The 21598-nt window shown below is 45.0% G+C and overlaps 1 long non-coding RNA gene across 1 annotated transcript in view; it reads right to left on the reverse strand.

Annotated features, from left to right (window-relative positions):
* Positions 1 to 21598, reverse strand: part of LOC131482671 (uncharacterized) — a 343036-nt gene that overhangs the window by 37559 nt on the left and 283879 nt on the right. The window lies entirely within an intron of this gene.

Consider the following 21598-nt stretch of genomic DNA (forward strand, 5'->3'; position numbering starts at 1 on the left):
CCCAGCCAGCGGGCGGCGGGAGCAGGTGTGCTCAGCACGGCAGTGCATGTGTCTGGGGGCTGGGGGATGGCAAGGGAATAGACATGCAGTTTCTGCACCCCATTTCTCTGGCCAAACAGCACGGCATGGAGCATGAAGGCTGAGGCTGTCCAAATGTAGCACTGGCTCTGATCTAGCACTAAGTGTGCCGCACTGCCCACCGTTCAGTGAAACTGTGCAAAGGCTTTCCCAAGGACTGAGGCAAAGAGTTCATGAGAACCCTGGCCTGACAAACAATGGTATTTGCTTAAAAATAAAGTCTAAAATCAAAATATCCCATTTCTACCATTCCATAAGAAAACTGAGATCTGGGTATATGTAAAGAAAGCAGGTGCATTATTCCGAAAGTACTCCCAAGACAGCATTATGAAGCAGAATCATCTTTTAGCTGGGAGATGTCAGGTAGAGTTGGGGGAAGGGCCAGATGGGGACATCAGCCCTGCCAGGAGGAGCGGGCCAGTTCATAAAGGACGCCTTTCACAGCCAGAGCTCCGGCTGCCGGCAATGCTGGTGATGTTTAGTCTAAAACAGAATCCAAGTCCCTCTGCAGAAGAAGGCTGCAGAGCCAACAAAGAGCCCGTCATGGACTGAACTTCCAGGGCAACCCACTCCGTCTCTAAACAAGCTGGTTCTGGGATGGCCCAAAGGGGTCAGAGATCTGTTTCCTGGACCAGAGAGCCCGGATGTTGTCAGCACTGACCACCTCAGGCCTACACAGAGGGGGGTTACTTTCAGGATGAGTGAAGTGTGTCTGATGTACATGTGCAAGTGCCCAGGTTCTCATTGAGAAGCTTGCTGTGGGTGTGACAGTCATGGGAGCCAATCAGTGCTGCTATAATTCCAGCTGTGACACCACCTTCCAGAAGAGGGGGTTCCCTCAGCGAATCCACAGGCTATGAAAAGACAGAGTCTTCCTCTACAGAAGTAACAGGAACAAATCATAAAAAGAGATTTCTTAAAAACACACACACATTTTTGCATGGGCTGACCTGTCCGAGTACCCAGCTGTTCCTTAGGAATGGGGCCTTCAGCGCTACCCAGTCCGGTGGCCCTGGAGAGAACATGTGTGCCCTGGAGACAGCTGGCTCCAGAGGAAAAAAGACTAAGAGAAGTGAAGCAGAAGAGGCCCGACTCCAGCCCCTGTCCGCACGCCAGCCACATCTGCACAAGGCTGAATAAGCCAGGGCCTCATGGAGCCCTCTCCCCAGTCCCTTCCACAGTGGCACATGAAGCCAAGGGCAGAGACCCGTCCATACCCACATCACCTCCCTCCTCACCAACTGTGCTAACTGAATAAAGCATTCACAAGAGCAACCCTGGAGTCTGAGACAATTAATTTGACTTGGTAGATTCACACAGTAATAAAAAGTGTATAAAAAGTGAGTTAAATATGGCAGGAATGTAGCTCATTAATTTCTCATATTAATCTAACCTTCCACTAGCAGGAACCCATTGAAACTCATCTGTATAGGAACTAGAAAACTGGGATAGAATTTAAAAATTTGTATATTCATTGTATTATTTAAGCTAAAGAGCAACAGCACACACAAATATTTACATAGGTTGTTCATTTTATATGTCTTAGTATTTTATAGAACTTTCCAAATATCCTCCCTGATATAATATCCTAAACCTTGCTCTGTGTATCTAGAGCTTAGTTCATTTCCATAAAGACCATTTCCCCCTGATATTCTCCCCAAGATGCAGAGGGACTGTTTGATAATGAATATGAGGCACAGAATGAAACTGTTCATGATCGATCGTCTCCCTATTTGTGATATCCAGCAAGTAAAGTAAACAGCGCATGAGAAAGGACACACCTTGAGCCTCCACTCCCACACCAACACAAAACCAGTAAGTTACCAAAGCCCTGTCCAGCCACAGCCCTTCACGCTTGCCTACGCCAAGTGCCCTCCTCTTGCTGCCCAGGTGGGTGCTTGAGTTGGTCATGATGAGCATTAGAGAAACAACCTTTGAACACTTGCGTCATGTGAATCAAAATGAAGGTAAATGCATCAAGATGCTTATAAATCAGTGGAGCATCTCAGCTTTTACAACATTATCCCTTAATAGTTACCACAGGAAACCCAAGCATGCTGTGGCTGCCTTTGTTGGGGTAGAGCCAGAGGTTCTTCAGAAAATCACAGGACATCACAGTCATAAGGAAAATCAAAACACTAGGCAGCAAGCTGAAGAAAGAGTAAGGTGGGGAGTCACAGCGAGGAGCAGCTGGGTGACCCAACAGGACATCAGGGAGTCCTGTGCCCAGGTGACCAGGTGGGGACATCAGGGAGTCCTGCACCCCAAAGACTGAGACGTGGACATACCTGACCTTTTACTGTGCCTTTCCAGAAGCCAACCCTGGAGACGGACCGTTCATGTGACACTCTTGGGCGGGCACCTACTACCCTGGGAAGCAGGATATTGGTATGGAGAGAAACAAAGCTGGGAGGAAGGGAGCATCAGCATGAGGAACTCTTTTTCAAGTGGTAGCTCCCATCCTTGGGAACATCACATCATTTCAGAACCCTGCCAGTGGGTGGAGAAAGGAGCAAAACGTCAAAGAACTTTCCAGCTCCCATTGGTGAAATGTTCTCTCTGTGTGGCATTAATTATGCCACACTTTTGGGCAATGCCAACAGGCCCGCCCATCATATCATCAACAAAAAAGCTTCAAGGCAATTATTTTCAGTAGTAAAGTCAGTCTCAGGAAGCTTACACCACTGAAATAAGGAAGTGCATCAGAGGTGGGATGGAGAGAAGAGGACCCACCCACTACAGGAATCCGCGTGGTCACGGCTTTGGTTTAGCAGGCTGGCACTTGGAATGGTCTTTGGCCGTGACACTGGGCCTGATGAGTCAGTGGGACGAGAGTTCCATGTTCAACCTCAACTCCCTTTCTACCTCGGACATGAGACATGGCATCTCTGGGTTGCAGCTTGCTTGTAAAACAGGAATGATTGAACTTGTCCTGCTGGTCTCACAAAGTTACCAAAGTCAAATGGCAGTGTTTAGAAATCCCAATGCAAAAGAAGAGGCCATTATAATTGCCAGGAAGTTTATACAAGGAGCAGTAGTCAAGCTTTTATCATTACTCCTGCCAGATATGCAGAATAGGACTTGAACAAGATCAATGATGCTTGGGCTCACAGGATCAGCTTTGTGGAAATGCACCCTGCTTGCAGAAATAGAAAGAATTAGGCCCACTCTGGTAGCCTAGTGGCAAAAGTCCTCACTCTGCATCAGCTGGGATCCCATATGGGTGCCGGTTTCTGTCCTGGCTGCTCTGTTTCCCATCCAGCTCATTGCTTGTGGCCTGGGAAAGCAGTAGAAGATAGCCCAAAGCCTTGGGACTCTGCACCCACGTGGGAGACCCTGAAGAAGCTCCTGGCTCCTGGCTTTGAACTGAATCAACTCCAGCCATTGCAGCCACTAGGGGAATGAACCAGTGGACAAAAGATCTTTCCATCTCTCCTCCTTTCTGTAAATATGCCTTTCCAATAAAAATAAATAAATCTTTAAAACAAAAGAAAAAAAATAAACAGAATTGATTACCTGGTGACTAAAACCCTGAGCAATGGAAAGAGTCCAGGGTGCCAGCGAACAGCCCCCGGGTAAATGAGCATCATTTCTCACTGACTGCTGCAGAGCCACTGTCCCCAAGAAGCAGACTGACTCAGCTCCGAGCTCTGGTAGCACAGTGTGTCCTAATCACCGCTGCCTGGACTGAGTAACTCCAGCTTTGTTTGTATTCTCAAAAACAAGTTTTCTAATGAAAATAATTGAGAGAATAAAACACTTAAAACCTCACGAGCTTTTGGGAAACAACATATGATCTTAGAGCTACATCATGACGATCATTATTTCAATGTGCATTTGACAAGCCGGAATGAATCTGCCTGTGGTCATTTCTGTTAGCCATGGAAATCTCAAAAGCTGCCCTGACATAGTTTGGTCAATAAACTGTCCCTACTGCCCCCCTGTGAATCACTGTCGCGCGCCCCCCCACCTCCAGCCCTGGAAGCAGAGTACCCCCACAACAAGCACCTCTAAGCAACCCTGACCATCAGTGAGCTCTTCCTCTGATGTTGACACTTGGGCTTTGAGAAGCCTGGGCATCCTGGAATAGCGGATACATTCTGAGTTCCTTCCAGCCCATGAATCAAGTGGTTTCTGTCCCAGTTCGGTCCTCCACCTTAGGTAAGTGACAGAACTCCTCCGATCCCATCTCTATAGTGGTTAAAGCTGATTAGATTGGATGGTCACGAAGACATTTTTGAGCTCTGGCATTCAGCAGCCACTCCAAAAGCACCACCAAATTCTTTTCCATGAAAATGACCTATAAAAATAAATGCTTAATTAGTCAAATTTGGAATTACCAAATGCCACAGAAGCAGCAGGTTCCAGAACTCAGGTACCCTAAGCAAAACTTAGCCAGCCCTGCTGGAGAGGATGGTTTCTGCTGATTTGCCTGAATAGCCTGGTACTCTTTTTACTGTAGGATCAGAGCTGGTGATGAAAACAGCTGAAATTACAAAAGCAAAATCTGGAAAAGATATGTCCTGTTCCCATTTCTCATGGCAAAATACTTGCTGGTCCGTGCAGAAATGCACAGCCTTGGCCTGTTCGCTGGAACTGCTCCCATCTCCACAAAGCCTTTAGAGGTCCAAGGGCAGTCGGGGCAAACCTGTGAGTGTTGCAGCAAGTACTGCCTCCTTCCCAAGAGCTTTTGGCTAATTTCCCATCCACCCCAACCCTTTCTACTGTTATCTTACTAACATTCTCTGGGTTGGTTCTCCATTGTAATTGTTACTGGTTTAGGGTTGTCCTGGACAACGAGAAAGGATGGTCCTAAGGGAGAGGGACTGGCACTGTGGATCCACAGGCTACCCAATCCTCCACTTCCAAGCCCTGGCATCCCTTATGGGAACCGGCATGTGTGTCCCTGCTGCTCTGCTTTCAATCCAGCTCCCTGTGGATGGCCTGGGAATGCAGAGCAGGATGGCTCAAGTCCTTGGGACTCTGCACTCATGTGGGAGACCTGAAAGAAGCTCCTGGCTCCTGGCTTCGGATCAGCTCAGTTCTGTTGCAGCTACCTGAGGAGTGAATCACTAGATGGAAGATCTTGCTTTCTTTCTCTCTCTCTCTCCCTCTCCTTTCTATCTGTAAATTTGTCTTTCATATAAAAATAAACCTAAAAACAAAAGAAGGAATGAAGGAAGGCAGGATGGAGAGAAGGAAAGAAGGAAACACCTTGTCATTTTCACAAATACTTTAGGGTATCACATGTAAAAACTCACAGTAGAAAAATAAAATATATCTTGAGGATAAATTTGAGGCAACTGAAGAGTAAGGCAAATAAAATGTGAAGTGGTGTGCCAAGAGATAGGTATGGGATATTTTTGTCATAAAACTCTATTCACAGAGTAAAGGGAGAACTAAAATTTGTCTTAGGCTTGCTATCAGCATAAACAGGAAACTGTGACTAGTTATGCAATTTGCTCAGTTTATGAGATAATGATGTACCAACTGCTCTGGAGATGGGAGAGAAATGCATCTACCGTCCTCAAAAGAAAAGCTTTAGTCAAGTGTTGAGCCAGCCCCGTATCCCTCAGTGTCCATGCTACACAGCCCCATAGATGTTCCTATTGTTACCTTTCAGCACAAACTGGTGGCCTAAGGTGAAGGAGCAATAGAATAAAATCAACAGTGCAGGGAATTTGGCAAAATGTGGCCATCTGGCTCCATCACTGGCAGGTATTCATCTCCCCTAGGACAGTGTGAGCATGGCCATCTCGATGGCTGTGGCAGTGCAGTCACCAGGATTAACTCCTAGGAGCTTTGCTGTCAGACGACATTTCATGACCATGAACGCCCCAACTTCCACGCCGCCACCACCAAACACGACTGTCACTCACATCTGAGGGTTTCCAAGCAACTACGCATTGACCCAATGACTTAAACATCAATGTTCTAGAAACGGTCCATTTTACGGCAGACTCTGAGCATCAGATCTTCCCGGTACACCCAGGAAAGACAGCCATGGCAAGGTTTCTTCCTACTTCGCAACTGAGTAAGCCTAGTGCCATACAGCCACACTACCATTCACCACACAACCTGAGCCAGAGAGCCACTGCAACAGCAGGACGCCTTAGTCTGGGAAGAGCCGAGATGCCATCTTTTCTACTAAGAAGGCTGTTTCTAAGGTGCTATTAAAACCTTAGCAAAGCCAGCGCTGTATATAGGTCCTGGTTTGAGTCCCACCCGCTCTACTTCTGATGCAGCTCCCTGCTAATTAGCCTAGGAAAGCAATGAAAGACGGCTCAAGGTCTTGGGTCCCTGCTCCCGTGAGGGAGACCCAATGAACCTCCAGGATCCTGGCCTCAGATCCGTTCAGCTCCAGCCTCTGAGGTCATCTGGGGAGTAAACCAGTAGATGGCTTGCTTTTTCTCCCTCCCTCCCTCTCTCTCTCTCTCCTCTTTCTCTGTCTCCCCTTCTCTGTCACTCTGCCTCTCAAATAAAAATCATTATATCTTTAAAAAAGCCTCTGTACCTAAGAAAGTGCTTAGCCTGCATCAGGTTAGCACATGTGTGAGGTGGCACACAAGCCTGGATTATCAACACTCAGTTGTTTTCTTACGTCTCTTGTCTGGCAATCCCTTATACACTTCCTGTTTCGCCTTCATGTTCACCCACTACTAAGACAGTCTAACACACAGCAAATTATCAAAATATTTATTAAATGATAAACAACTGTCCAAATAAGACTCCAGTAATATATCCCAATCAAAATAATTGAAAACTTTCTAGATTACTGTCACATTTTTAATTGCTTTATAAAAATGTCTACTTTCTGATTCAGAAATTATGATCAATTCATGATTTTGGTAGGAGTTTCGAGGTCTGTCTTTTAGCAATCAGTCAAAAAAAATACTGGAAGCAAAAGACCCAGTAATCAAGGTTGCAGGACACTGCAGATGTTAATGTAGGTTCTGTATGAACATTAGCAGCCCAGGGTCTTAGGCTAGACCCAATTCCTGCACGAGACTAAAGGCTGGAGGGAGGAGGGTCAGTAAGAGCCATAAACAATCATGCTAATACCAACAATTATTCCTTGGGGTGGTAAAGTACAAAACAGAGGTCAAAAGTACAATACCTGAATCAAAAATCTACACCACTTTTATAGAAACACTTTCCTGACAAACCCAGGCTTATAATTTTCAAGCAAGGCATTTTAGAAAGAATTGATGTCAAACCAGCAAGTCTATAATTTGGGATAAATAAGGGTTATGCCCATCTAAAGGAAGCTTAGCGGCATTCTGGATTTATAAGCACCCATTATGGTAATCCAGCAAAAAGCTTCCTGTGATCCACAAATGCCTGGGTGTCGGCACACCTGTCAGGCACACTCAAACTCCCCAGGTAGGCTGATTTTTTCCAAGATTTCACTGTGCTTTGTTTTGCATCTTAATTTGTAATTACGCCGCGACTCTATCTAATGGCTCTAGGGCAAATCCCGTTATGACATCCACTTGCCTCTGATTCATTTTAGGGGTCAGCTACAAAGATGGCAAAGCCATATAGGTTACTGGTGATTTCCTCCAAGAAAGAAATTAGCATCTCTGAACAGGATACTCTGAGGCAATGAGTTCTCCTCTGAGGCAACTTGGTGAAGTTAAACTTTCTGTTGGGGACATCACTTATTCAAACCATCCTGAAGATGATATTAAATATCACCAACCCTGATATAAAACTGAGTGGATTCACCCAAGTGTCCACTTTCTAAAGTGTCCATTCTGGAACTCAGTTGTAGTAATAAGAGCTAGATGGGAAGGAAAGGCACCTAAGGTTAAGTATCTATTCAAGGAAAGGACGTGTGATGGAGTTTCTGTAGAATGGTCGATGTCTGACATGAGTGTCCTAGATGGAGAAGAGCAGTAGACAGGCCAGAGTCCATGAGGCAACACCACAAGCGTGAGCCAAGCAAGGAGACACAAGGCTGGACAGCCATGATCCAGCCAGGTGACGGGTGCCTGGTGCTCAGCAGCCAAGAAGCATTTTGTGATCAGGTCAGGAAATGGAATTCTCAGCAGGGCATAAAATCACTACAGGCCAACACATTGGGAGCCCAACTTTATGTTAATGAGAAAAGTACAACCAACCACGAACATTCTCTTCATTTAGGAATGCCGACTTCCAAGAGTGGGAGACCATCAGCTTGTTGGGCATGATGCTTACAATGAGCAAATAAGTCAGACAGAAAGAATCCCTGCTCCCTGGCAGGATGAAACTGATCGTAACACAGGTCTGACAGTCATGCTTGCGGCTTGCTCATCCCTGGTCCTTCCCCACAAGGTGAGTGAATGTGGGGCCAATGCCCTTGGCCACTGTCTGCCTAAGGCTCTCCCAGGTCAGGGGAATCTACCATGTGTCCTCACAGGATCTGTTTTCCTGTGATGTAATGGGATCGCACCTAGAGAGAGATCCATGTTGTTGGACATGAGAACAAAGTTAGTCCTTTGAAACAGCACAACACCCCAGGCTGCATGCCATTTCCCCTCTGCTCATCAGTTCTTAAAAGTAGGACCAAAACTCCCTCGCAGTGAAGACTCCCTTGCCCCGAAAGCACCCGGTTTTACGGGGAATTAGCAGGAGGCAACCTCTGAGCACAGAAGCAGTGGGGAGATATTACAAAGGCATTTGTTCTCCAGATTCTATCTTTCACTCACGAATGACCTCATCACAGAGAGAAATTAGCATGATTTATATCAATAATTTGTTTCTGTGATGTGTGAAGAAAACAATACCCCCTACTAAATTAGAGATGCCTTTACAATGGTGTTTGATCAGCTTTTTTAATATTTAGAACTGCAAAGTCACCTTCATAGAGCTGGGAGCATGACCCACGGGCCACACTCTGATTAGCTGCCAGCATGGTAGAGATGGCACAGCGTGGCTGGGTGAGTAGCAAGGCCAAGCTGGCCCCAGCGCATCCATCATGGAGCTGGCCCAACCGCGGAGCACTTTGCAAGCCGGAAGTCACTTACGTGGAGAGGCAACCTTTGGCACAAACTCGGAAAGACGACCAGTGGACTACGAGTCATTTACCTTGTCTCGTGCTTGATTTCATTCTGTTTCACAGGAGCGCATTTCAGAATGTTTGTCATGAAAAGAGCTGCATAAATATTAATGTATTGATAGTGTTATGGCTTTTCAAACCTATATTTCATTTCAGGGATTTTAGGAGCCACAAAATTTACTGACTGTACAGAAAATACAGGTATAATGGACTTACTGAAATGCTACAAATGCTATAAAGTACATGAATTATTAATCCCATGAAAGTCAGTATGATCCTGTTTAAACATCAAATTTTCTGAACCAATCTTGGATTATTGCTTTTTTTTTAACTAATGCAGATCAAATTTGGAGAGACAGTTTAACAGAATGTGTCCTCTAACCTGAAGTTTAACTTGGAAGTAACTAGTAGAAAGAATTGCATGAAGTAGGACACACTGCAAGTGGAAAGGTGGCTCTGAGAGCCACGGGGTCTCAGGTCGGCTCCCAGGGCTGTGCTCAGAGGGACCAGAACCCGCACTGTCAGACGGTGCCAAGGCACCTCAGCCAGTGTGTCTCGGAGGAAAGCCAAGTTACTGTCATGGAAGAACCAAAACACTGCGAAAAGCAAACCGAAAACCGCTCAAGCTGGGCTGCTGTTTACCCATGGTGAGGAAAGCAGATGCATACAGCACAGACACTGCATGTGGGGGACACACAGCCCTCTGCCCTCACTGTGTCCCTTACGTGGGGGACATACAGCCCTCTGCCCTCACCGTGTCCCTTATGTGGGGGACGCACAGCCCTCTGCCTTCACCGTGTCCCTTACGTGGGGGACATACAGCCCTCTGCCCTCACCGTGTCCCTTACGTGGGGGACGCACAGCCCTCTGCCCTCACCGTGTCCCTTACGTGGGGGACGCACAGCCCTCTGCCTTCACCGTGTCCCTTACGTGGGGGACGCACAGCCCTCTGCCTTCACCGTGTCCCTTACGTGGGGGACGCACAGCCCTCTGCCCTCACCGTGTCCCTTACGTGGGGGACGCACAGCCCTCTGCCTTCACCGTGTCCCTTACGTGGGGGACGCACAGCCCTCTGCCTTCACCGTGTCCCTTACGTGGGGGACACAGCCCTCTGCCTTCACCGTGTCCCTTACGTGGGGGACACACAGCCCTCTGCCTTCACCCCGTCCCTTACGTGGGGGACACACAGCCCTCTGCCTTCACCCTGTCCCTTGCTCAGTGCCTCATCATGATGTAGCGAATGAGAAGGTGAAATCCACCTGAGAGAAAGGGACACACCTCCTTCTGGCGCAGCTAACAAGGTCAGCCTCAGGGGGTGGGACAGAATGACAACATGGAGAGTTGCTTCCCACTGCACTCCAACAGGCTTTATCTCCAAGAAATAAAATGCATTTAAAGTATGCCACATTAAGATTCTATCAACCCCTCTCTTGCTTGTTTATATTCTTCCTTTAGCAGATTAAGAAAATGAATTTTATATGAAAGCTTAAACTTACACACTGTGCAGCCTGGCAGATAGATCCAGACTTCCCCAGAATTTTCCAGAAGCTTCCTTCAGAATGTGCACCTTTGGCTGTCTGCTGACATTCCTGAAGAAAGACTTTGGCTTTAAGAAGTGAAGTCATTAGGCCTGTGGCCTCAAAGCTTTCCTGCTCTGATATTTAGAAATTATTCAGTTTTCAAAAACAAACAAGCCAAAAAAACTCCCAAACTTGAAAAAGGTAGTTGGGGAACAAGGCAGGAGTGAGGGTGTGATACTCTGCTAACCTAATTTTGTTCCGTAGCAACAGTGTGAACAACAATCTGAAGGGAAAAAACCAAACTGCATAGTCCGATACACAACGAAAAATAATCTAACAATTGAAAACTATGATTTCTCTTAGAAAACAATTATTACAAGTAGAAGCCCAAGTCGTAGGTGCTGAGCCTTGTGGTAGGGAGTGAGCACCTGCATCCCATCATGGAGAGCCAGGGGTCAAGTGCAGGCCGTTGCCAGCTCAGGCTTCCTGCCAGTGCAGATTCTGAAAGGCAGCAGGTGTACTTGGCTCAGGCACTTGGGAGACCCACATGGAGTTCTGGGCTCCTGGCACTGGCCTGACCCACACATCTGACTTTTGTGACCATTTGGGGAGTCAATCAGCAGATGTAAACGTGAAAACAGAAACAATGAGTCACAAAGAATAGGTGGAAAAGAAGAGAGGAGGAAGAGGAGGAAGAGGAGGAAGAGGAGGAAGAGGAGGAAGAGGAGGAAGAGGAGGAAGAGGAGGAAGAGGAGGAGGAAGAGGAGGAACACAGTGACCAGAGCACAATGAGCACAGGCAGCCCTGGCTGGAATGAAATGTAAGCTGCATGCTGGGAAATTCTCATCATCTGAAGTATAGGCACATAGAAATGTAAAGATTAAAACAGTATAAAATACTCCAACGTAACATAAAAACACAGACATTGGTTCCAAAATACACTTACGGCCTTCTATTAGGTACATAACATGCTGTAAACAAACGAATTCAAAGATGAGAAGGATAAAGATGGTTTCAGACCGAGCAAATTCTAACAGGAGAAACATTATATAATCCTAGCAATATCAAAGCCGGTTTACCACATACTGCAACAATGCCAGTGGAACAAGGCAGGCATGTCCGTCAGTGCAGGGGGGGTAACAAAGGACCATGTTACCTAAATAACCAACTACACAAGAAGAATCACTAGGAAGAGGACTCTAAGCTGTATCAGTAAGGCCATGAAACATCTAGCCATCAACAAAAGTTTGCCCTTCTTTACTCTGTGCACAAGTGTTGTTTTAGTAAATGTATGGATTAATTTCTATACAAATATCTTATTGTTCAGATCCAACCGTATCCCCCAAAGAGAAGATACACCTTGTTTTCCAGTATCCATAAATATGCGTAATGTGTTTTTAGAAATATTCATGTGTTCCTATATTTCTCAGAAGTAGGTTGCAAACACAGTAATTTTATTTCAGTGTAAAAACTCCTAAAAGTTAATGACAAAAGTATAAGCAGCAACAATCTGACAAAATGCATTTAATTTAAAAAAACATTATTTATTTTCTTATTTGAAAGGTAGAGTCACAGTGAGAAGGGCAGGGACAGAGAGAGAAGAGAGATGCAGACCAAGACAGAGAAATCTTCCACCTGCTGTTTCACTCCCCAGAAGGTCAAAGCAGCTGGAGCTGGGCCGATGGGAAACCAGGAGCCTGGGGCTTCATCCAGGCCTCCCATGTAGAGACACAAGCTCTTGGGCCATCCTTGGCTGCTTTCTCAGGTCATTAGCAGGAAACTGGATTGGAAGTGGAGAGGTCAGTGCTTAAACCACTGGCCATATAAGAAGCTGACAGCACAGGTGTCAGGTTTACACACTACACTACAACGTAAGCCCCAAATCAATATTACACAAGAAACTAAAATCCAAATTCTAAATTGCTAGGAATTAATGAGGCATACCGAAACACATGACACAGCCAAAACTCAGTCGCAAGAGGAGAGCTATTACTAAACTGGACAAATGAGAAGAAGTTAATCAAGGATCTGAATTAAGAAGCAAGCCTCTGAACTCACCCACAAAACAAAAATCCCCGACAGAAATGAAGAACCTAAGCAGCTCAGAAATGTATGAATTATGAAACAAGCAAACCTGTATTTACAGAGGAAGTTCTCAGAAGGCAAAGTTATTTATGGAAGGGAAGAAGAATAAAAGGAAAAGTTAAAAAATGCTGTTTTAAAAATAAGAAACAGAACAGCAGATCCTGAGAAAGTTTTAAAAATGGGACTTTGTCAGGTTGTTTTTATAAAATTTTGAAAACCCTTGGGCCAGTAGTGTAGCACAGCATATTAAGCCTCTGTTCGTGGTGCCAGCAACCCCAGTTTAAGTTCCAACTGCTCTACTTCTCATCCAATTCCCTGCTAAGGTACCTGGGAAAGCAGCAGAGGATGGTCCAAGTCCTTGGGTCCCTGCACACCCATGTAGGAGACCGGGGTAAGTTCAGCTAAAACCATTACAGTCATTTAGGGGGTAAGCAAGTGGATGGAAGAGCTCTCCACTGTCTCTCCTTCTCTCTCTGTAAATCCGCCTTTCAAGTAAAACATTCAGCTTTTGAGAGATTTCAATAACATATCTAGGAAAATAACACACACACACACACACACAACTGCAAGCGAGCATGGACATATATGAGCAGAACTTTAAACCAGCGGATTAACTTAAAACCTTCTTCACTATTTGATATACTAAATGATCCTGGCACTGCATTGTGTCTCAGGGCAAGAGCTAAATCTTCATATTGAGAAAAATACACCAGAGTTAACCACTGGCCAAATAAATGTTAATTTACTCCAAGTGAATACTAAGTCTCCAAATGAAAATTAGTTTTCTTCATTTATTATGTATATAAACAGAAAAGATTTTCTATATACAAGTTTAAGCTCATAGCGATACTTTCTACCCTCCCACTCTCCGTCTTCCTTCCTTTCCTTTAATTTTTTTGTGATAATACACACGCCTAACCCTCCACTAAATAAAGAATTCAACAGGTAGTCAGCAGAAAGATCACGGTTCCAGGGCTGGAGCCACAGGGGTTTTAGCTGCCACCTGCAATGCCAGCATCCCATGCAGATGCTGGTTCAAGTCCTGACTGCTCCAGTTAAGATCCAGCTCCCTGCTTATGGTCCCTGGGAAAGCAGCAGGTGAAGTCCTTGGGCCCCTGCCACCCACGTGGGAGACCCAGAAGAAACTCCTGGCTCCTGGCTTTGGCCTGGCCCAGCTCCGACCTTTGCTGTTACCTGGGTCGGTCAGTGTCTCTTTCTCTGTATAACTCTGGCTTTCAAATACATGAACAAATCTTAAATAAAGAAAATATTACTGTTCCACAGGAGTAAAGCCAAGAACCACAGGCAATAATCAGATTTCAAGAAATCAATGTCACTCATATATATTACATATTGTTGTACTCTATATATTAGCTATCACAAATCAGAGCAGACATATGGTGTTTCTCAGACCTCAAAAGACAACTAATTCTCTTATTAAAAATAATTTAGCGAGGTGCCACAAGTCTCATAGTGGTTTACATTTTTAACTGCCTTCTATTTATGTGACATCAGAGATCTGCTCTCTGAAATGCCCATCACAGCCCAGCTGGCCCGGGCGGAAGGCAGGAATGTAATACCATGTGGGAGGCAGTGGCTGAGCTCCTGAAGCTGCGGCTGCAGCTTGGCAGGGCATGTGTAAGCTGGAAGTGGGAGAGCCGCTGCAATCCTAAGCAAGAATCCCAAGTAGGAACCAGGGCATCTTCAGCACGGTGCCAAAGCCTGCCCCCTGAGCACTCATGGCAAACACAGTAACAATCTCAGATGGAAACACAGACGTCATTGCTAAATGAAGAGTTTTTCCCTTCCATCACGGAAAACCTATTCAGAAATACAAGGGTTACTCGATGATAGAGACTTCCCAATAATATCAATCAGATGTTTGTCAAATATGAAAACACACTGATGGCTGAGTACAAAGGTTAGCAGACTAACAATAGGGGTAAATCCTTGCCTTGACTTAAAAAATCATACTTTGGCCCAAATGAGCATGATTTTTCCTGATGAAAAATTGAAACTATACCAGTAAAGAACCAGCTGATTAAAGGAGAGGGGAGGACCAGCTCCCTGTGTTCCCTGTGAGCCCACATGCAGATGGATGCTGGTGACAGGCACTGGCCCCTGCTGGCAGCTGCCCAGTGTCCGATGGGACGCAGCCCACACCACTGGAAAGTCCCCTGCAGGTTTGCCAGTCCTTGTAGCCAATACTAGGAAGGCACATGATGCGGACTGGAGCTTGTGACGCACAGAAGCAATGGAAGTGTATAGACTGGGGCAGAAACCAGACATCTCAAGTTCAGAATGGCCAGTGGCAGCAGCAGGGCTGTGCCAGCAAGAGGGCATGACTTGATGCTTGTCAACCCACCAAGTGATTGGTTGTCTGAAATCCTTTTAGGACTAGAGGGACTAAAAGTGAGTCCTGTGCTGCCCTTGAGAACACAGACGAAACAACCAGCCAGCCCGGATGGACAACAGAACGCTGACATGATAGATATTGTACTAGAGAACAATAATTGACAAGATGATGCGACTGTTTATCCAGCAATCATCGGAGTCAAGTGAAATGTATTACAAAGTCCTAAAATATCACTGAAGCCTAATCATACTGATATGTAGAAATGATCCGCGTGTTACATTAGAAAGTCCCAGTTGCAAGCAGGATTTTTTTCAAAAAAGAAAAAAAAATGCAATTTAAGGAGAAAAGCAACAATGTTCAGGATACATAGTGGAAAACTATAAAAGATATACCAAATGACAAAACTATATTTAAATGGAGGCACATAATGTGTTCTCAGAGAGGAGCAATGCAGAAGTGCTAACTTACTGCAAAGTTATAGAAATATATATGAAATGTGATCATAATAATTAAAGAGAAATGACAAAATGTTTCAATTTGAACAGTGGGAGAAATATCTAAAATAACTCAGAATAGAAGACTGATGAAAAGGGGATAATCTAGATATTAAAACAGCACACACACATTAAAACCCTTGACATATTAAGTGGACATTATGTCAACATAGTAAAACACTTTGTGCCTATAAAAACAAGAAGAGTTGAATGGAACAGAACAGAGGCCAACATCAATGCTGAACAAGCTTCAGTTTGCTGTGTGGAAGCTGTGAGGCTGGGGAAAGACAGTGAAGGAACGGTACCAAGCCTGGCACTGAGCACCAGCCTGCCAGCACTGCTGTGGTGGTACCAACTTCCTCATCTCACAGCAGCGGCTGCATCTGACTTTTGAGAGCAGCCATGGCAAGTACCGCCAACTCAGACTTAGTCAGCAAGGTTGACGGGCTCATGGTTCACGAGCTACAGTTCCAAGGTCAAGAGCCTGGCAGGGCAGGTTCTCAGGAGCCTCTCCCTGGAGCTTACCAAGGGCTGCCAACGGTGTCTTCACATGACTGTCCCTAATCTACCGGCTGCTCTCTGAAAGGCCGGGCCTCGAGGACCAGCACAGGCTGTCATGTCTTCATCAACCCATCTCTAGAGGCAGGTGCAGTCTGTGGTAACATGCTCCATATGGGACAGTATGACCCCCAGATCCATAGGGATTAAGTCCTCAACTGCTGTACCACAGACTGCACCTGACTCTTACAGGTGCAAGATTAATCACTCGAGCTATAGTGCCATCCCAACCAAATAATTCTTTTTGAAGTTCCACAAGATAAGAAAATACTGTCAAGTGGCAAAGGATAACATGATAAACATATAAGTAATGCATATGATAAAACATCATGTTCTTTAATTTTAAGCACCTTTAATTTCTGACCTTAAAGAAGGTCAGAAAAACTAAGAAAGAAAAACAAATCAGGTTGAAAAATAGTGTAAATGTGAGAAGATACTTCATGGAACAAATACGTTCAATGGTGGAAAGAAGCGAACGTATAATCAATGGCATCATTAAGTTAATGCAAAGTAAAATGATACTATGCTTTTCATCTGTCAGGATGACATATTAAGTTGCAATGTGCAATGCTAGCAAGTTTTAGAGGTAAGACAATCCCCTACAATTTCGGTGGCAAAAATTAATTGCAGCCTTTTTGTTGAGCAAGTTAATGAGATCGACTAGATATTCAAAGGCACATTCTGCCATGGCTCAAAAATTGCAGACAAGATGTTTTAAGATACATGTGAAGGGGCATTCTCTCCAGGATTATCTGCAAAGCAAACAATCTCACAAGCAACCTAAATGTTCACCTGGGACATTAAATAAGCATTAAGCATCGTGGCACAATGCTATGTCTTACTAAGCAAATTGTTTCCTATTTTGATAAACAAATTTCAGGGTAGAAAGGTGAGTCTTGCTGACTACTTCTCATATAAATAGAATACAATGCACTCAAGATTTATTTTTTTCTATTTTTAGAAATAATCATAAGGAATAAGAAGCAAGCATGCCCTCGATGGGTGGCAGTGGGGCATAAGCAAGGGGACCGTCCTCCTCACTGCTCCTCCTGCCCATGGACATGTGAACTATTTCAAACCCATAAAAGCTACATAAAGGGCAAGCCAGTTTTTATTATCTGGATAATGGGGTTATGGCTTTTCATATTTTTAGACCAACTTTCTGTATAAATCTATGGTTTCAAAAATGCAGGAGACAATTCACTTTCCATATAATTGCTTTACAAGCTGCAAACAAAGGCAACACAAGCGAGGTTCCCTTGTCTCTTCATATTCGTCACCGTAAACCTGCATTCTGATCCAGAAGGCTGACGCATCTCGCTCCTAGATCGCCTGCCCTTCTCCGGTTCTGTCACTGCCAGCTCATCTTGTGGGCTTGCCAACATCGCCACTATGATGCCAGGAGTCTCTAAGAAACAGACTCCTCACACAACTCTGGTGTAGAAAGCCACTTTGAAAGTGGGTGATGGACATAAACAGACTTTTTTTTTTTCAAAAAAAATTCAAAATTGAAAAATCACTCAGGCTCCCTTGCTATTAAAGAAATATAAATAAAAGCCACATCAAGGTTCTGTCTAACTCCAATGAGAATGGCCTACATGCAGAAATCAGTTCACAACAGCTGCCGGCATGGATGTGAAGAAAAGGCACCCTCCACTGTTGCTGGGAGTCCAGACTAGTCCAGTCGCTATGGAAGTCGGTATGGAGAGTGCTCGGACAACTGAGAACCCATCTACCACACGACCCAGCTCTCCCACCCCTGGAAATATATCCAAATGAAGTGAAATCTGCATTAGAGAAAGCAACCTGCAAGCCTGTATTCATACCAGAACACCTCACAGTAGTGAAGACATGAAAACAACCCACATCCCACTGAAAGAGGAGGAAAAAGGATGGATGAATAAACTGTAGCACATGTACTCCGTGGACTACTAACCAGCCATAGAAAGAATGAAATCCTACCATTTGCAATAAAATGTTTAATGAAATAAGTCCCAAAAGAGTCACATGTTTTCTCCATTAAAAGATAGACTTTATGCAAAGTATAAAATGATAGGTGTAGATAATGAAGTGCATATAACATATTCTCATAGATGAACTGTGTATGTGTCTCTGCTCCTGAATAAAAGTAGGACTTCCAATGAAATATGCAAACACACCTTTACAGTATGATACGAGAGGTTCCACCTTTGCCATACCTACCATGTCATGATACATTTAAATAGCTTAAAGTTACACTTGAAACTGCTACTAAGAGCTACAGTACTGTGATAATTTGGGGGGAAAATGTGGAGGGAGGATGAAAGGGGGAGGGAAGAAGCCCTATAACTAAAAAACTGTAGTACAGAAACTAGTTTAAAGAATGAATGCATGCATTAAGGAAGGAAGGGAGGGAGGGAGTGAGGGAGGGAGGAAAGAAGGATCAAAAGACGAGAATGAGATAGGATGTAACAAATCTCATTGTCCTTGGGCCGACACTTGACTTAGAATTCAAGCACACCTGTTTTGAAACAACTTGCAACAGTTACCATCTTCAGGGACTTTAGATTTAGGGCCTTTTAAAAACTGATTTGTGAGGCCAGTGCTGTGGAATGGTGGGTTAGCTGGTGCATGTGACAACAGTATCCTCTGCAGACACCAGTTCAAGTCCCAGACATTCCATATCCAAACTAGCTCCCAGCTAAAGCACCTGGGAAGGTAATGCAGGATGATCCAACTGCTTGGTAACCTGCTGCCCAATGGGAGACTCTTACGGAGTTCCAATTCTGGCATCTGCCTGCTCCAGCCCTGGTTACCGCAGCCAATCAATGGATGGAAGATCCCGTCCCCTCTCCATCTTTCTCTCCATGTAATTCTGCATTTAAAGCCTTCTTTTTTTAAGAGGCAGTTAGCCTGAGTAATTACTTTAAAGGTTAAGTTGTCAATGAAGATGTCTGGGTCCTCCGCCAGGGTGACTGAGGGGATGCTTATATCAGACTCCAGCTTCCTGCTAAGGTGGACCCTGGAGGGCAGGGGTTCCAGGCCAGCTCACTGCGCTCCGAAGACAACACGGGGGACCAGCATGGGTGCAAAGCTTTATAAAATACACATTTACAAGACACTTATTGTCCCTGGTATTTACAGATTTCAAATGCTTTTTGCACGTATTTCCATACACTTTTCAAAGTACCCTTCCATGTAGAGTGCAGTAACCGAAACAGACAGTGATCAGAGCCAAAAGATCACAAAACTAAGTTGCAGGGTCGCCGGCTGCGGGTCTGGAGCAGAAATTAATGGTCTAAAAACAGCATCTCTAAATCGTGTTAGAATTGTGTTTTCCACATTACTGGACCTACTTCCACTCCCTATAGCACATTTTAGACTTCTGATTCTGAATTGAGACCTAAACCTATGACACAGTTAACAAGTTAAAAATAAAACATTTGCTCACATTTCAACAGGGGTTGTCCTTTTCACTTCTGACAAACTCACGGCTGCAGATAAGGTGCTCTAGGGAGTCACCCGGATTTCAGCGACATGATAAAGGATGTGTAGTTTTCACAGTGCCCGCTCTCTTGCCTGTCTGTGTGTTTTCTGACCTGTGGCGAGTTTAGCGCTCCCTGGGGAGCCGGTGTCCTGATAATCTGCTGAACTGATAAAGTTGTTGTGTGTTTGCAGAACAAACAACCTGCATGAAGAAAAGCCTCCCTAACATGAATTTTATTTTAGACTAATACACATTTTTAAAAAAACCAAGCAGGCCAGACACTTGCCCTAACACTTAGGTCACAGGTTGGGGCACCCAAGGGTGAACAACTGGGTCTCGCTCCCAGTTCCAAGCTTCCTACTGCTGTGTACCCTTGGAGGCAGCAGGCGATGCCCGGAGTAGCTGTGTCCCTGTCACTCCCATGGGAGTCCTGCACTGGATTCCTGACTCCTGGCTACAGCCTCGCCTTCGTGGCTGTCCAGGGAGTGACCCAGTGGATGACAGCTGCCTGTGTGTGTGTGTGTGTGTGTGTGTGTGTGTGTTTCTTCACTCTGATTAAAAAAATAAACAGGCCAGACAGTGCTGCTTTGTCTTGACCCCTTCCTCAACGCTTCCTTTCCGAGTCACGCCATTCAGCACCATAGCAGGGGACTGTGCACCTGTAAGAGTTAGCACACACTCAGAGGGGGTTCCTGGAGCAGAGGATGCCAATCCCCAGAGGTTGGGGATCTTTTGAATAAGTGTGCAATGGTTTGTGTGTGTGTGTACCACCTTTGCCTCAGTCGTTCAGAGAAGTCTCTACTGACCAGCCATTGACAAGCACCCTCTACAGCACAAGATGCCATCAGATTTTAAAACTTTGATGTAAACAAAATCTGGTCAATCACTGGAGAACCTGAAAGAGGACGAGTCATGGGTGACATGGATGCACCGCCCCGCCCCCTGCTCAGAGCCCAGATAGAGAGTCTGATAATCCCCTTGGGCAAGGTGGTGGCACCTGCACCAATGCCTAGGGAACAGCCAGGCTCCATGCTGACTACGGAGGTCGTGGTTTGCCCTCTTGGCGTGGAGGCCACGAGACCTTGTCACCTGGGAGGTGTATTTTAATCAGGCTGGAGTGTTGACTTATTTATTGCTGTTTTACTTCTTATTTTCCTTGAAGCTCTTAACTAGAAAAACATTTTTATAAACCTAAACTCTAAAGTCTTTCTTAATTCTACTTCAGAGATTCTAAATTGCGCTATAAATAAAGGGACGGAAATTGGAGTATAAATATTCTTGCATTTACAACACCTCTGTTTCTTTCACACAAGGGCGAACTGGGTCCAACACACTTTTTAAACAAAAATAAATGTCAGATTCTAAAGAGGCAAGGGCTGTTTGAATATAAGGCATGCGGCTCTTTCTGACCCCAAATAGACTCATGTTGATACTAGAACAGACAGTGGAAAAAGCAAACTTTGGTCCTGTTTTTGCTAGAGTGCATCATGAAGAAAACATTTCTAGGCTGGCTCTGAAAAACTAATGGATTTTTGTTTCCCATAATAGGGACTGGGAACAATGATCCACTTCGTTAAGGCATTTGAGAAAGCATTCACAGCTTGTCTTCAACAGTGTGTCACGGACAGCAGTTGGGAAGCCCACGCAACCAGCTCTCAGTAAGGCCTTGCTGTGCCTCTCTGGGGCGGGTGAGACAACTTGTTCACCCTGGTCAGCACACTCCTTTTGGGATGGGCCTGCCTGCTTCTCTGACCCTCCAGACACTCCCAAACAAAGGAAGACCCTGCTTCCAATCAACGCTTTTAAGTACACAATTTGCAGCTCTGGGTATACAATGCCCCCAAAATAATGTGGGTAGACAAAGCAACTTCAATTCCCTTCTGATTACAGGTCAAAAAATGAACATACTATTTCAATACAACTCAATGGGAAAAATGGAAACAGACGACATTCTCTCATGGTTCAAATGGTCTGCCTTGCAGAGTTCAAATTTAAACCATG

This window comes from Ochotona princeps, chromosome 19, assembly GCF_030435755.1.
Source record: "Ochotona princeps isolate mOchPri1 chromosome 19, mOchPri1.hap1, whole genome shotgun sequence".
NCBI classification, from domain to species: domain Eukaryota; kingdom Metazoa; phylum Chordata; class Mammalia; order Lagomorpha; family Ochotonidae; genus Ochotona; species Ochotona princeps.